At 47.4% G+C, this 14097-nt stretch overlaps 1 protein-coding gene across 1 annotated transcript in view; it reads right to left on the reverse strand.

Annotated features, from left to right (window-relative positions):
• The window catches only part of zbtb47b (zinc finger and BTB domain containing 47b), a 311756-nt gene extending 298832 nt beyond the window's left edge, over nucleotides 1-12924 (reverse strand). The window contains exon 1 of the mRNA XM_038798528.1: nucleotides 12716-12924. The gene's annotated coding sequence lies outside the window, so the exon portion shown is untranslated. The remainder of the gene's footprint in view (nucleotides 1-12715) is intronic.
• Nucleotides 12925-14097: the final 1173 nt, after the last annotated feature.

Consider the following 14097-nt stretch of genomic DNA (forward strand, 5'->3'; position numbering starts at 1 on the left):
ATGGGCCGAATGGCCCCCTTATGCACTGTAAATTCTATGATCCTTAAGGATGCAGTTCTCCAGTGTGAAGTAAGGGGACGAAAGAGTCCTCCACTGAAGTGAATCACTGTAGTGATGCTGGATTCATAGTCCCACAGGCTCCAGAAGAGAACAGGATGTCGAGTTAAATTGTGTAAAATTTCAAAATACGTGTGGGATTTTCATATGATAAAATTTGCACCAAATCTGGAAGCAGCATAATGCAGAATTTAATTCCACTTTCAAGAAACCTTTTCAGAATAACTCACGCTCAAAACAGATTATATTTAGATAGCACATTTAATGCAATTAAACATCCCAAAGTTCTTCGGTTGCGCACATGACAAAGGCTGAGCTGCAGAAGATGATATTCGGTTAGATGACCAAAGGCTTGCTCAAAGGAAACGTGAGCTTGAGAGGTAGAGAGGTATATCGAGGGTGTCCCAGAGATTGGGGCCCAGTCAAACCAGAGGTACAGCTGCCAATGATGGAGCAATCATAAATCAGAATGCACATTTAGCCAGACTGGGAGTAGGGCAGAGGTTTGGGACTGCTGTGGGTTTGGAGGAGTTTACAGAGATTGGTTTATGGGAGGTAAATGCCGTGAACACACACTGTCATGAGAAACAGGTGATGTACAATACCCTTAGTGCTGATTGCTGTAAATGAGAACGTTAAGGTGAGCCAGGATGGGAGATGGGCTAATTGTACGACTTGGCCTTTTGGCTAAGTTCAAGCATCGGATCAAACGTACTATCAGGCATTTTGTCAGCTCGGATCAAGCATGTCTATTTTGCACATTCTTCCCCGTGTCTGTGTGGGTCTCACCCCCACAACCCAAAGACGTTCTGTTAGGTGAAGTGGACATTCTGAATTCTCCCTCCGTGTACCCGAGCAGACACCGGAATGTGGCGACTAGGGGATTTTCACAGTAACTTCATTGCAGTGTGACAGTAATAAAGATTTCTTCTTTCTTTTATTCTTCATATAAAACAAATAATTGGGTAGTCTACATTTTTTTTTAATAAAAGGGAATGCGAACCAACTTGCTGCTAGTCTTGTGATATACTTGCTCTGTTCATCTTCCCACGCTGAACTGTTACAGTCCCGTACCTCCTCCCTCACACTGAACCGTTACAGTCCTGTTCCTCCTCCCTCACACTGAACCATTACAGACCTGTTCCTCCTCCTCCGCATTGAACCGTTACAGACCTGTTCCTCCTCCCTCACACTGAACCGTTACAGTCCTGTTCCTCCTCCCTCACACTGAACCATTACAGACCTGTTCCTCCTCCTCCGCATTGAACCATTACAGACCTGTTCCTCCTCCTCCGCATTGAACCGTTACAGACCTGTTCCTCCTCCCTCACACTGAACCGTTACAGTCCTGTTCCTCCTCCCTCACACTGAACCATTACAGACCTGTTCCTCCTCCGCATTGAACCATTACAGACCTGTTCTTCCTCACCCTCCCTCACACTGAACCGTTTCAGTCCCGTTCCTCCCTCACACTGACCCGTTACAGTCCCGTTCCTTCTCCCCCACGTTGAACTGTTACAGTCCCATTCCTCCTCCCTCACACTGAACCGTTTCAGTCCGGTTCCTCCTCCCCCATACTGAACCATTACAGTCCCGTACTTCCGTATCCACACTGAACTATTACAGACCTGTTCTCCCTCGTGTGCGGACAATTCGCCGAAAGACAATTAGCCGACAGACAGTTGGCCGACAGACAATTGACAGACAGGACAATTCACAGACAGGACAATTGGCCGACACTTATTAAAAATAAAAGAATAAAAGGGATAGGCAAAATAGAAATACAAATACAACAAATTATTTATTAAATAATATGAACAGCTTACTAAAAACTAACAAATGCAAAAAAAAGGAATATTATTTATTAAGGATTATTTAAAAAACTACTCATTTATATAAAAAAAGACAGGAACAGTCTATTAAAAACTCTTACATACAATTATGTGCACATGCAGGTAAAAATTGCAACCCATCTTCAGCATTGTAGTTGAGTACAAGTTTTTGGAGTCTTTCCTTGAGGCGAATGTATTTTTTGTTTTCCCTTGTCACATCAGCCCCTGATAATGCCTGTTCTATTATAATTTCAGTGCTTGACTGTTCAATCCTAAACTTCTGAATTAATTTGGATAAATTAGGGTGATGGACATTGACTCTTCTACTGAAGGCGTGGTGCACCCTTCTAGCGAGTTGTTAGTTTTTGGGAGATCACTGAGAACTCTGGAGTGACACGACCATAAATAAATGTCAAATATTGGGCGCGACGTCCACCGCGTTGCATGATTCCTACCCATGTACACTCGAAATAAGACAGGAACTGCTCCAAAATTTCATCTGTTTGTGCATCTAAAGAATGAAGAAATTGTTCAAACAAAACAGCAACATCATCAGGTGGTACGAAAGCTATCGCTTGCAGCTGTTTTATAATGAAAGCATTTTCTCGGTCGCTGTCCCACCACGTTTGTAAACCTGTAGTCTGTATCTTGCGCCATAAACACTGGCCAAAGTGAAAAAAACAACCATACACAGAAACGTGAGGAAAATGTTTTTTGATGCTGTTTATAGCTGCTTTCTCAAAGTCCACTGTAATAGACGTCACATTTAAATTCCTTCCTTCTGTAATGAATTTAAATATTAAATCATAATTCTCTTCACTTTTACTGTTTGTTACACAATAAAGTAGTGGCACTGTTTTACGTTCACAAATTAGTGCATGGATCGTGTATAGCTGCTTACCCAAAGGTGGAGAGTCAAAAGTCCCGTCACAAAACCACTCGGTTTTCTTGGATAAAATTTCCAAATTTGTCCTGTCTGTGAATTGTCCTGTCTGTCAATTGTCTTTCAGCCAATTGTCTTTCGGCCAATTGTCCTACTACCGTTCTTCCTCCCCCACACTGAACCGTTACAGTCCTGTTCCTCCCCCACACTGAACCGTTACAGTCCTGTTCCTCCCCCACACTGAATCATTGCAGACCTGTTCTTCCTTGCCCACACTAAACCATTACAATCCCATTCTTCCTCTGCACTGAACATTACAGACCTAACCTTCCTCCCCGACACTGATCCGTTACAGTCCCATTCCTCCTCCACACTAAACCATTACAGGCCTGCTTTTGCTCCCCCAAACTGAACCGTTACAGTCCGATTCCTCCTCCCTCACACTTAACCGTTACAATCCCATTCCTCCTACCCCACACTGAACCGTTACAGGCCCATTCTTCCTCCCCCAGAGTGAACCATTACAGTCCCATTTCTCCTCTCCCACATTGAACCGTAACCGTCCTAATCCTCCTCCCTCACACTGAACCATTACAATCCCATTCCTCCTCCCTCACACTAAGCCATTACAGTCCCATTCCTCCTCCCTCATACTGAATTATTACAGTCCCATTCCTCCTCTCTCACACTGAACCATTACAGTCCCGTTCCTCCTCCCCCACACTGAACTGTAACAGTCGCATTCCTCTTCCCTCACATTAAACCATAACAGCCCCGTTCCTCCGCTCCCACACTGAACCATTACAGCCCCTTTCCTCCGCTCCCACACTGAACCATTACAGTCCCGTTCCTCCGCTCCCACACTGAACCATTACAGCCCCGTTCCTCCGCTCCCACACTGAACCATTACAGCCCCGTTCCTCCGCTCCCACACTGAACCATTACAGCCCCGTTCCTCCGCTCCCACACTGAACCATTACAGCCCCGTTCCTCCGCTCCCACACTGAACCATTACAGCCCCGTTCCTCCGCTCCCACACTGAACCATTACAGTCCCGTTCCTCCGCTCCCACATGAAACCATTACAGCCCCGTTCATCCGCTCCCACACTGAACCATTACAGCCCCGTTCCTCCGCTCCCACACTGAACCATTACAGTCCTGTTCCTCCGCTCCCACATTAAACCATTCCAGCCCCGTTCCTCCGCTCCCACACTGAACCATTACAGCCCCGTTCCTCCGCTCCCACACTGAACCATTACAGTCCCGTTTCTCCGCTCCCACATTAAACCATTACAGCCCCGTTCCTCTGCTCCCACACTGAACCATTACAGCCCCGTTCCTCCGCTCCCACACTGAACCATTACAGCCCCGTTCCTCCTCCCCCACACTGAACCATTACAGTCCCGTTCCTCCGCTCCCACACTGAACCATTACAGCCCCGTTCATCCGCTCCCACACTGAACCATTACAGTCCCGTTCCTCCGCTTCCACACTGAACCATTACAGCCCCGTTCCTCCGCTCCCACACTGAATCATTACAGCCTCGTTCCTCCGCTCCCACACTGAACCATTACAGCCCCGTTCCTCCAGTCCCACACTGAACCATTACAGCCCCGTTCCTCCCCTCCCACACTGAACCATTACAGCCCCGTTCCTCCGCTCCCACACTGAACCATTACAGCCCCGTTCCTCCGCTCCCACACTGAACCATTACAGCCCCCTTCCTCCGCTCCCACACTGAACCATTACAGTCCCGTTCCTCCGCTCCCACACTGAACCATTACAGCCCCGTTCCTCCACTCCCACACTGAACCATTACAGCCCCGTTCCTCCTCCCCCACACTGAGCCATTACAGCCCCGTTCGTCCGCTCCCATACTGAACCATTACAGTCCCGTTCATCCGCTCCCATACTGAACCATTACAGCCCCGTTCCTCCTCCCCCACATTGAACCATTACAGCCCCGTTCCTCCACTCCCACACTGAACCATTACAGCCCCGTTCCTCCACTCCCACACTGAACCATTACAGCCCCGTTCCTCCGCTCCCACACTGAACCATTACAGCCCCGTTCCTCCTCCCCCACATTGAACCATTACAGCCCCGTTCCTCCGCTCCCACACTGAACCATTACAGCCCCGTTCCTCCGCTCCCACACTGAACCATTACAGCCCCGTTCCTCCGCTCCCACACTGAACCATTACAGCCCCGTTCCTCCGCTCCCACACTGAACCATTACAGTCCCGTTCATCCGCTCCCACACTGAACCATTACAGTCCCGTTCATCCGCTCCCACACTGAACCATTACAGCCCCGTTCCTCCGCTCCCACACTGAACCATTACAGCCCCATTCCTCCTCCCCCACATTGAACCATTACAGCCCCGTTCCTCCGCTCCCACACTGAACCATTACAGTCCCGTTCATCCGCTCCCATACTGAACCATTACAGCCCCGTTCCTCCGCTCCCATACTGAACCATTACAGCCCCATTCCTCCTCCCCCACATTGAACCATTACAGTCCCGTTCCTCCGCTCCCACACAACCATTACAGCCCCGTTCCTCCGCTCCCACACTGAACCATTACAGCCCCGTTCCTCCTCCCCCACACTGAACCATTACAGTCCCGTTCCTCCGCTCCCACACTGAACCATTACAGTCCCGTTCCTCCTCCCCCACACTGAACCATTACAGTCCCGTTCCTCCGCTCCCACACTGAACCATTACAGCCCCGTTCCTCCGCTTCCACACTGAACCATTACAGCCCCGTTCCTCCGCTCCCACACTGAACCATTACAGCCCCGTTCCTCCGCTCCCACGCTGAACCATTACAGTCCCGTTCCTCCGCTCCCACACTGAACCATTACAGTCCCATTCATCCGCTCCCACACTGAACCATTACAGTCCCGTTCCTCCTCCCCCACACTGAACCATTACAGTCCCGTTCCTCCGCTCCCACACTGAACCATTACAGTCCCGTTCATCCGCTCCCACACTGAACCATTACAGTCCCGTTCATCCGCTCCGACACTGAACCATTACAGCCCCGTTCCTCCGCTTCCACACTGAACCATTACAGCCCCGTTCCTCCACTCCCACACTGAACCATTACAGCCCCGTTCCTCCGCTCCCACACTGAACCATTACAGCCCCGTTCCTCCGCTCCCACACTGAACCATTACAGTCCCGTTCCTCCGCTCCCACACTGAACCATTACAGTCCCGTTCCTCCGCTCCCACACTGAACCATTACAGTCCCGTTCCTCCGCTCCCACACTGAACCATTACAGTCCCGTTCCTCCAGTCCCACACTGAACCATTACAGCCCCGTTTCTCCGCTCCCACACTGGACCATTACAGCCCCATTCCTCCGCTCCCACACTGAACCATTACAGTCCCATTCATCCGCTCCCACACTGAACCATTACAGTCCCGTTCCTCCTCCCCCACACTGAACCATTACAGCCCCGTTCCTCCGCTCCCACGCTGAACCGTTATAGTCCTGTTCATCCTCACCCATACTGAACCGTAACAGACCGGGACATTCACAGGAACATTCACAATAAAAATGGGCAGGTCAACAATTTCTATAACAAATTGAGAAAGGGATATTCTCAGCAAACTAGAACAAGTTAAAAAAAAAGGTAAAACGCAACCCAAAACAGCGGCTTTTCGCAAATAGTGAGAACCGAGATAATAACTAAACAGTCTGTACCATCAACCAGACAGACTGTCTTGTGTTTACTAAAGCTGCATTACATCATCCACACCTCGAGAACGGTGTTGAGTTCAGGGACCGTTAAGTAAGTAAATGCACAATGAACTCTAACCAAAAGGTTGAGAAATCACTGGCACAGGGCACACGTACATACATGATGGGCCACTCTGCCCATCATGCCGGTGCTGGATCTTTAATAAAAGTTATACAATTCGTCCCACTCTCTGGAAATGGTCCATAAACTGCTCAGCACCAAGCACAATCAATACAGGAGGGTCCAGGCAACCTGGAATACACCTGGCCCCGCCCCGACTAGAACACAAATTTCAGCTAGCGTCTATCCCCTGACTTCACGTCGGACTGTATCCCTCTACTCCGATTGCGTCAAATGATACAGTACAAAATGAGGCCATTTGGCCCATCATGTGTGAGCTGGTGTTTGGAAGGCCTTTTGAATTCATCCATCTGCTCTTGCACTCATAAAACTCTCATTTACAGAATACGGGTTTAAAAGTATTCCAGATGACCTGTACACACACACACACACACACAGATTAGGTTTGTACACACCGGGGTGAACGGTACTCCAGATAACCTGTGCACATACGAGTTAGGCTCCTACACACTGACCTCTCGTGTCAGCGTGCGTTCATGGATATGAATTCTGATCAAACAGTGCAAGTTAAATCTTATTTCAAACCCCTGGGCATGGTGATTGGCTGGCGCTCTACTGGGTCTGGATTCACCAAAGTCCTTCACTATTCCGGATGCAACAAAGCCTTCCAGTAATAGCTGCAAATCAGGAAGTGGAAGAGGGGAACTTCGTGAAATTACATCATGAGGGAAGCGGTACTGAGAAACATGATGTAGCTCAAGTGGACTCGTCTCTGGGATCCTGGCTGACTTCACCCTAGAGTTTCAAAGAGGTGTTTAATGAAGTTGGTGTTAATTTTACAACTTCGCTAGATTTTAGAACGTTTTAACCTCTGCAAAGTAGCAAATCTAACCCCTCTATTCAAGAAGGGAGGGAGGCAGAAAACAGGAAAACTACAGGCCAGTTAGCTTGACATTGGTCACAGAAAGATGTTAGAATCAATCATTTAAGAGATGATAGCAGGGCACTTCGAAAAACTCAAGATAATCAGGAAAAGTGAGCGTGGTTTTATGAAATGGAAATTATGTTTAACCAATTTATTAGAGTTATTTGAAATCCAGGTAGGGAATAATATACAGTGAATGTAGAACCCTCAAGAGTATTGACAGTCAGAGAGATCTTGGTGTACAGGTCCACAGGTCACTGAAAGGGGCAACACAGGTGGAGAAGGTAGTCAAGAAGGCATACAGCATGCTTGCCTTCATTGGCCGGGGCATTGAGTATAAAAATTGGCAAGTCATGTTGCAGCTGTATAGAACCTTAGTTAGGCCACACTTGGAACATAGTGTTCAATTCTGGTTGACACACTACCAGAAGGATGTGGAGGCTTTAGAGAGTGTGCAGAAAAGATTTACCAGGTTGTTGCCTGGTATGGAGGGCATTAGCTATGAGGAGAGGTTTAACAAACTTGGTTTGTTCTCACTGGAACGAAGAAGGTTGAGGGGTGACCTGATAGAAGTCTACAAAATTATGAGGGGCATAGACAGAGTGGATAGTCAGAGGCTTTTTCCCAGGGTAGAAGGGGGCATAGGTTTAAGTTGCGAGGGGCAGGGTTTAGAGATGTGCAAAGAAAGTTTTTTTGCACAGAGGGTAGTGGGTGCCTGGAACTCGCTGCCGGAGGAGGTGGTGGAAGCAGGGACAATAGTGACGTTTAAGAGGCATCTTGACAAATACATGAATAGGATGGGAATAGAGGGATACGGACCCCAGAAGTGTAGAAGAGTTTAGTTTAGACGGGTAGCATGGTCGGCGCAGGCTTGGAGGGCCTGTTCCTGTGCTGTACTTTTCTTTGTTCTTTGTGTAACATGCGCTGTGGATAGAGGGGGACCTGTAGAAGTACTGTATGTTGATTTCAAAAAGCATTTGGTAGGGTCCCACATTAAAGGTTATTGCAGAAAATAAAAGTTGACAGTGCAGGAGAACATGTTACCATAGATAAATGATTGGTTGGCTGGCAGAAAACAGAGAATATGCATAAATAGGTCTTAGTCTGGCAGGATGTAACGAGTGGAGTCCCATGGGGTTCTTTGTGCTGGGGCTTCAACTCTTTACAATTTACATCAATGACTTAAATGAGGAGAACAAAGGCACGATAGCTAAATTTGCAGACGACACAAAGATAGGCAGGAAAGTATGTTACGAAGAAAACATAAGAAGTTTGCAGACGTATATAGATAGGTTGAGTGAGTGGACAGAAATCTAGCAGGTGGAGTATAATGTGGGAAAATGTGAAGTTGTCCACTTTGGCAGGAAGAATAAATAAGCAGAGTGTTGCTCAAAAGACTGCAGAATTCCAGGGTGCAGAGGGGACTAGATGTTTCAGTGCATACATCACAAAGGATTAGTGTACAGGTACAGCACGTACTCATGAAGGTTAATGAAATACTATCTTTATTACGTGAGGCCACATCTCGAATCCTGTGTGCAGTTTCGGTCTCCGTATTTGAAGGAGGATGTAAATGTGTTGGAGGCGGTTCACTAGATTGATATCTGGAATAAGCGGGTTATCTTATGAGGAAAGTTGGGACAGACTGTTTCCAGTGGAGTTTAGAAGAGTGAAAGGTGACCTGATTGAAGTATATAAGATCGTGAGCGGTCTCGACAAGGTGGACATGGAAAAGATGTTTCCTCTTGTGGGCGAGTCCAGAACTAGGGGGCACTCTGTTTTAAAGTTAGGGGTCACCCTTTTATCACAGAGACAAGGAGAAATGTTTTCTCTCAGAGGATATTGCAACTTTGGAACTCTCTGCATTAGAAGACAGAGGAGGCAGGGGTCATGAATATTTTTAAGGCAGAGATTGATTTCCTTGTCTAATAAGAGTCAAAGATTATCAGGGGTAGATGGGAATGCGGAACTCGAAATGGAATAGATCAGCTATGACTTAATTGAATGGTGGACCAGACCCGAGAGGCCGAATGGCCACTTCGGCTCCTATTTTATTTGTTGTCAACATGATCTTGTCTGGCGAGATTATTTTTCTATTCGCCCAGAAGCAAACAGCCTCCAGTGGGAAATGTGTGATCAGAACATCAGAGAAGTTCCTCTCTTACTCCACATGGTACAGGATCAACTCATACAGGGATCTCATACGGGGTACATCAGTAATTGAAGCACCATAATAACACCGAGACAGAATGAGACATAATCTCAAAAACATTCCGAAGTTACCAGCACGGCACAACTATAGCGTTTTGCTGAATCACAGACTGTATTAAAAATTAAACATCATTTTTAAATATTGCTGCTCCGCTCCCACCTCTACAAGTCCATCTGACAAACGGAAACCAAACTCACGTCTTGTTGAAGTTGTACAAGACATTAGTCAGACCACACATGGAATACTGTGTTCAGTTCTGGTCACCCTTTTGCAGGAAGGATATTATTGAACTAGAAAGAGTGCAGAAGAGATTTACGAGGATGGTACCAGGAGTTTTTTTTTAAATTTAGAGTGTCCAATTCATTTTTTCCAATTAAGAGGCACTTTAGCCTGGCCAATCCACCTACCCGGCACATCTTTGGGTTGTGGGGGTGAAACCCACGCAAACACGGGGAGAATGTGCAAACTCCACACGGACAATGACCCAGAGCCGGGATCGAACCTGGGACCTCAGCGCCATGAGGCAGCAGGGCTAACCCACTGCGCCACCGTGCTGCCCTGCTACCAGGAGTTGATGGTGTGAGCTACAAGGAGAGGCTGGATAGGCTGTGACTTTTTCCCTGGAGCGTAGGAGGCTTAGGGGTGATCTTATAGAGGTCTTTAAAATAATGAGGGACATAGACAAGGTAGATAGTCAACATCTTTTCCCAAAGGTAGAGGAGTCTAGAACCGGAGAGCACAGGTTTAAGGGGAGAGATACAAGAGACCAGAGGGGAAATTATTTCACACAGAGGGTGGTGAGCATCTGGAATGAGCTGCCAGAGGCCGTGGTAGAGGCAGGTAAAATTTTTTCCTTTAAAAAGCAGTTAGACAGTTCCACGGGCAGGGTGGGTATAGAGGGATATGGGCCAAATGCAGGCAAGTGGGACTAGCTTAGTGATAGAAACTGGGTGGCATGGACAAGCTGGGCCGAAGGGCCTGTTTCCATGCTCTGAACATCTATGACTCTAAGAGGTCTGGAGCACAGCCTCATCACCAGGGGGCTGCATCCCGTCTCCACATTTAGAAGTCAGTCACATACGGCCCTCCTTTATACTCGACACAACGCACGGTGAGTGGAAGCAGAAGAGATTTACCAGAATAGATCCGGGGATGAGGGATTGTACTACGGTTCGGTTAGGGAAGCAGACGTTGTTCTTCTTGGAGCAAAGGAGATTTGGGGAAGATTTATTAGAGGCGTACAAGATTATGACACTTTAGGGTAAGGTAGACCGAGAATAGCTGTTCCCATCAGCTGGTGGTACATGGAGTAGGGAACACAGATTTATAATTTTGGGAAAGAGATGGTATTACCATTGCTGAAACCCCCACTATCAACATCCTGGGGATTACCATGAGCCAGAAACTGAACTTGGTCAGATATAACCACACAAGAGCGGGTCAGAGGTTGGGAATTTTACAGCGAGTAACTCCCCAAGTCAGGGGTGTAATGGAATACTCGCCACTTCCCTGGATGAGTGCAGCTCCAACAACACTCAAGAAGCTCGACATCATCCAGCACAAAGCAGCCGGTTGATTGCTCCCCCTTCCACAAACATTCAATTCCTCTACTACCAAAGCACAGTGGCAGCCGTGTGTACCATCCACAAGATGCACTGCAGTAACTCACCAAGGTTCCTTCGACAGCATCTTCCAAACCCACGACCACTACCATCTAGGAGGACATGAGCAGCAGATACCTGGGAACACCACCACCTGGAAGTTCCCCTGGAAATCTGTTCCTTCATTTCCACTAGGCTCCCTCCCTAACTGCACAGTGGGTGTACCTACACCTCAGGGACTGCAGCGGTTCAAGGCAGCAGCTCACCGCCACCTTCTCAGGAGCAACTAGGGATGGGAAATAAATGTTGACCTAACCAGCGACACCCACAACCTGTGAATAAAGACATTTTAAAAATGCAAAGGTGAGAGGAGAGGAATCCAAGGGAGATTTGTTTACGCAGCAAGTGGTAATGAATTGGATTTCGTTGCCCATGAGGATGGCGAAAGTGAAGATGATCAATGATTTCAAAGGGATAGGGTAGGGGGATGGGTCTGACTAGATTGCTTGGATGGCCGAGAGCAAGCATGGACTCGATAGGGGGAATGGCCTCCTTCCTTGTCGGAATGACTATGATTAATAATCCATCGCAATGACTGAATTGTGAATCAACAACTATAAAATGACGAGCTGATCATAGTCACGGCAGGGACCCAGGTTTGATCCCACCCTTGGGTGACTGTGTGGAGTCTGCACGTTCTCCCCGGTTTCCTCCGGTTTCCTCCCACAAGTCCAAAGATGTGCAGGTTAGGCGGATTGGCCATGATCAATACAGGGGACTATGAGGCTAGAGCGAGAGAGTGGGTCTAGGTAGGATGGTCCTTCCGGAGGGTTTGGGGCAGACTCGATGGACCAAATGGTCTCCTTCTGCACTGTTGGATCCTAATCTAGAGAGGCAGGTCGTTGAGAAATTCTAATTTCAATTCCCAGGGAGCAGACATTAAATTCATCCAGAAAGATGATCATGTCAGCTCCAACATACATCAACCCAGTACAGAGGTATCCAACACTTCAACCGATCTTAGTTGACAGAGGAAAGGATAGAGAGAGAGCAAGAAAGAAAAACACCCAAATAAAAATATTAACATTTATAAACAAATATTCATTAAAAAAACTGTTCAACACTGCACTGGGTAGAATGGTGAGCTCTGCAGACAAATCAACTGTTCGAATGGGAATGTCAGTAAACATTGTTTTTTGAAAAAAGTTTACAAATAATTTGACTTTGATCGGAAGAAAAGTTCAAATGTTTTCCACAAACTAGTGTCGACCCCGGAGCTTCAACTTGAATAGAAAGAGAAATTGGTTGGGGGGGGGGGGGGGGGGGGGGGTGAGGGAGAGAAAGACATACACACACACTTGGTAAAACTTACCAAATATGGTTCTGGGAGTGGTGTTAAAACGAGTTTGTCCAGAATTCCCAGGAGTTCTGCCTTGTCTGTAACCCAAAAGGTTAAACCACAAAGTGCGATCTTCCAGCAAGGGGGGGTAGGAAGGGGAATAAAGTAACCACTTTTAAAAAAACACTAAGTTTTGGTCTGTGTTTTCACCTCCCTTGTTCATTCCCCACCCTCCCCCCAGCCGCCACTCCAAGTGCAAAGTTGCACTTGGAAAAGTCTGGGTCACTTCCGCATTGTCAATTTCAGTCACTCTGCCGGAGGGCGGAGTCATCTCTTAAAGAGATCGCCTCCTCCAAATCAACCTTCACGTCGACTTCTTTTTATATTTAAATAAAACAAGGATATGGCCAGTGATCTTATCAAAAGGGTGTTGCAACAACAGGAGGTGACAGGAGAGCAAGTTTTAAAATAAAAACGCTGCCTGGAGGTGATAAGTGTCAATGTGCAGAGCTGGTCCAGAAGATTCAGATTTGAGTGTTTAAAAGGCGGGGTAGGATCAAAACTCATGATGGGGAAGGGCAGAGGCGGCTTTCAACATGGCAGACCACAGGCAAAGGGAAAAGTTACTTTTTTTTATAAATAGTCCTGTTTTAAAAGTTTTTTTTTACTGTCAGGAGGGGCGTTGAAAAATAAAAATAATCAAACCCAAGGTGTCCAAACTAAGATATGAAATATTGAAGGGGGTCAGACAGAATGAGCTTCGATTGAAACTGTTATGGGCGGCAGGATCTAAGGACTGATTCTGCAGTTACATGAGGAATGTCCATTGCATTTCCCTGTCGATAAACAGTGGGAGTGGAGACAGCAGTTTCACATCTGGAGCCAGTGTCGACATTGAAAGAGATTTTGCCTCTTTCCCTCCTTCCAGTCCTGGATCATTCCTTGCCAATTTTCATCTGCATCTCACACAATAATGTGTTGGGATCAGAAAACGAAATGTCTTTCTATCAAATTATTCTCGTACACCCCTTCTGTCTGACTGTACTCAGCCAGGGTCTGCCTGACTGTACTCAGCCAGGGACTGTCTCACTGTACTCAGCCAGGGACTGTCTCACTGTACTCAGCCAGGGTCTGTCTGACTGTACTCAGCCAGGGACTGTCTCACTGTACTCAGCCAGGGTCTGTCTCACTGTACTCAGCCAGGGTCTGTCTGACTGTACTCAGCCAGGGTCTGTCTGACTGTACTCAGCCAGGGATTGTCTCACTGTACTCAGCCAGGGACTGTCTCACTGTACTCAGCCAGGGTCTGTCTGACTGTACTCAGCCAGGGTCTGTCTGACTGTACTCAGCCAGGGACTGTCTCACTGTACTCAGCCAGGGACTGTCTCACTGTACTCAGCCAGGGTCTGTCTCAC

Source organism: Scyliorhinus canicula, chromosome 5 (genome assembly GCF_902713615.1).
Source record: "Scyliorhinus canicula chromosome 5, sScyCan1.1, whole genome shotgun sequence".
In the NCBI taxonomy this organism is placed as follows: Eukaryota; Metazoa; Chordata; class Chondrichthyes; order Carcharhiniformes; family Scyliorhinidae; genus Scyliorhinus; species Scyliorhinus canicula.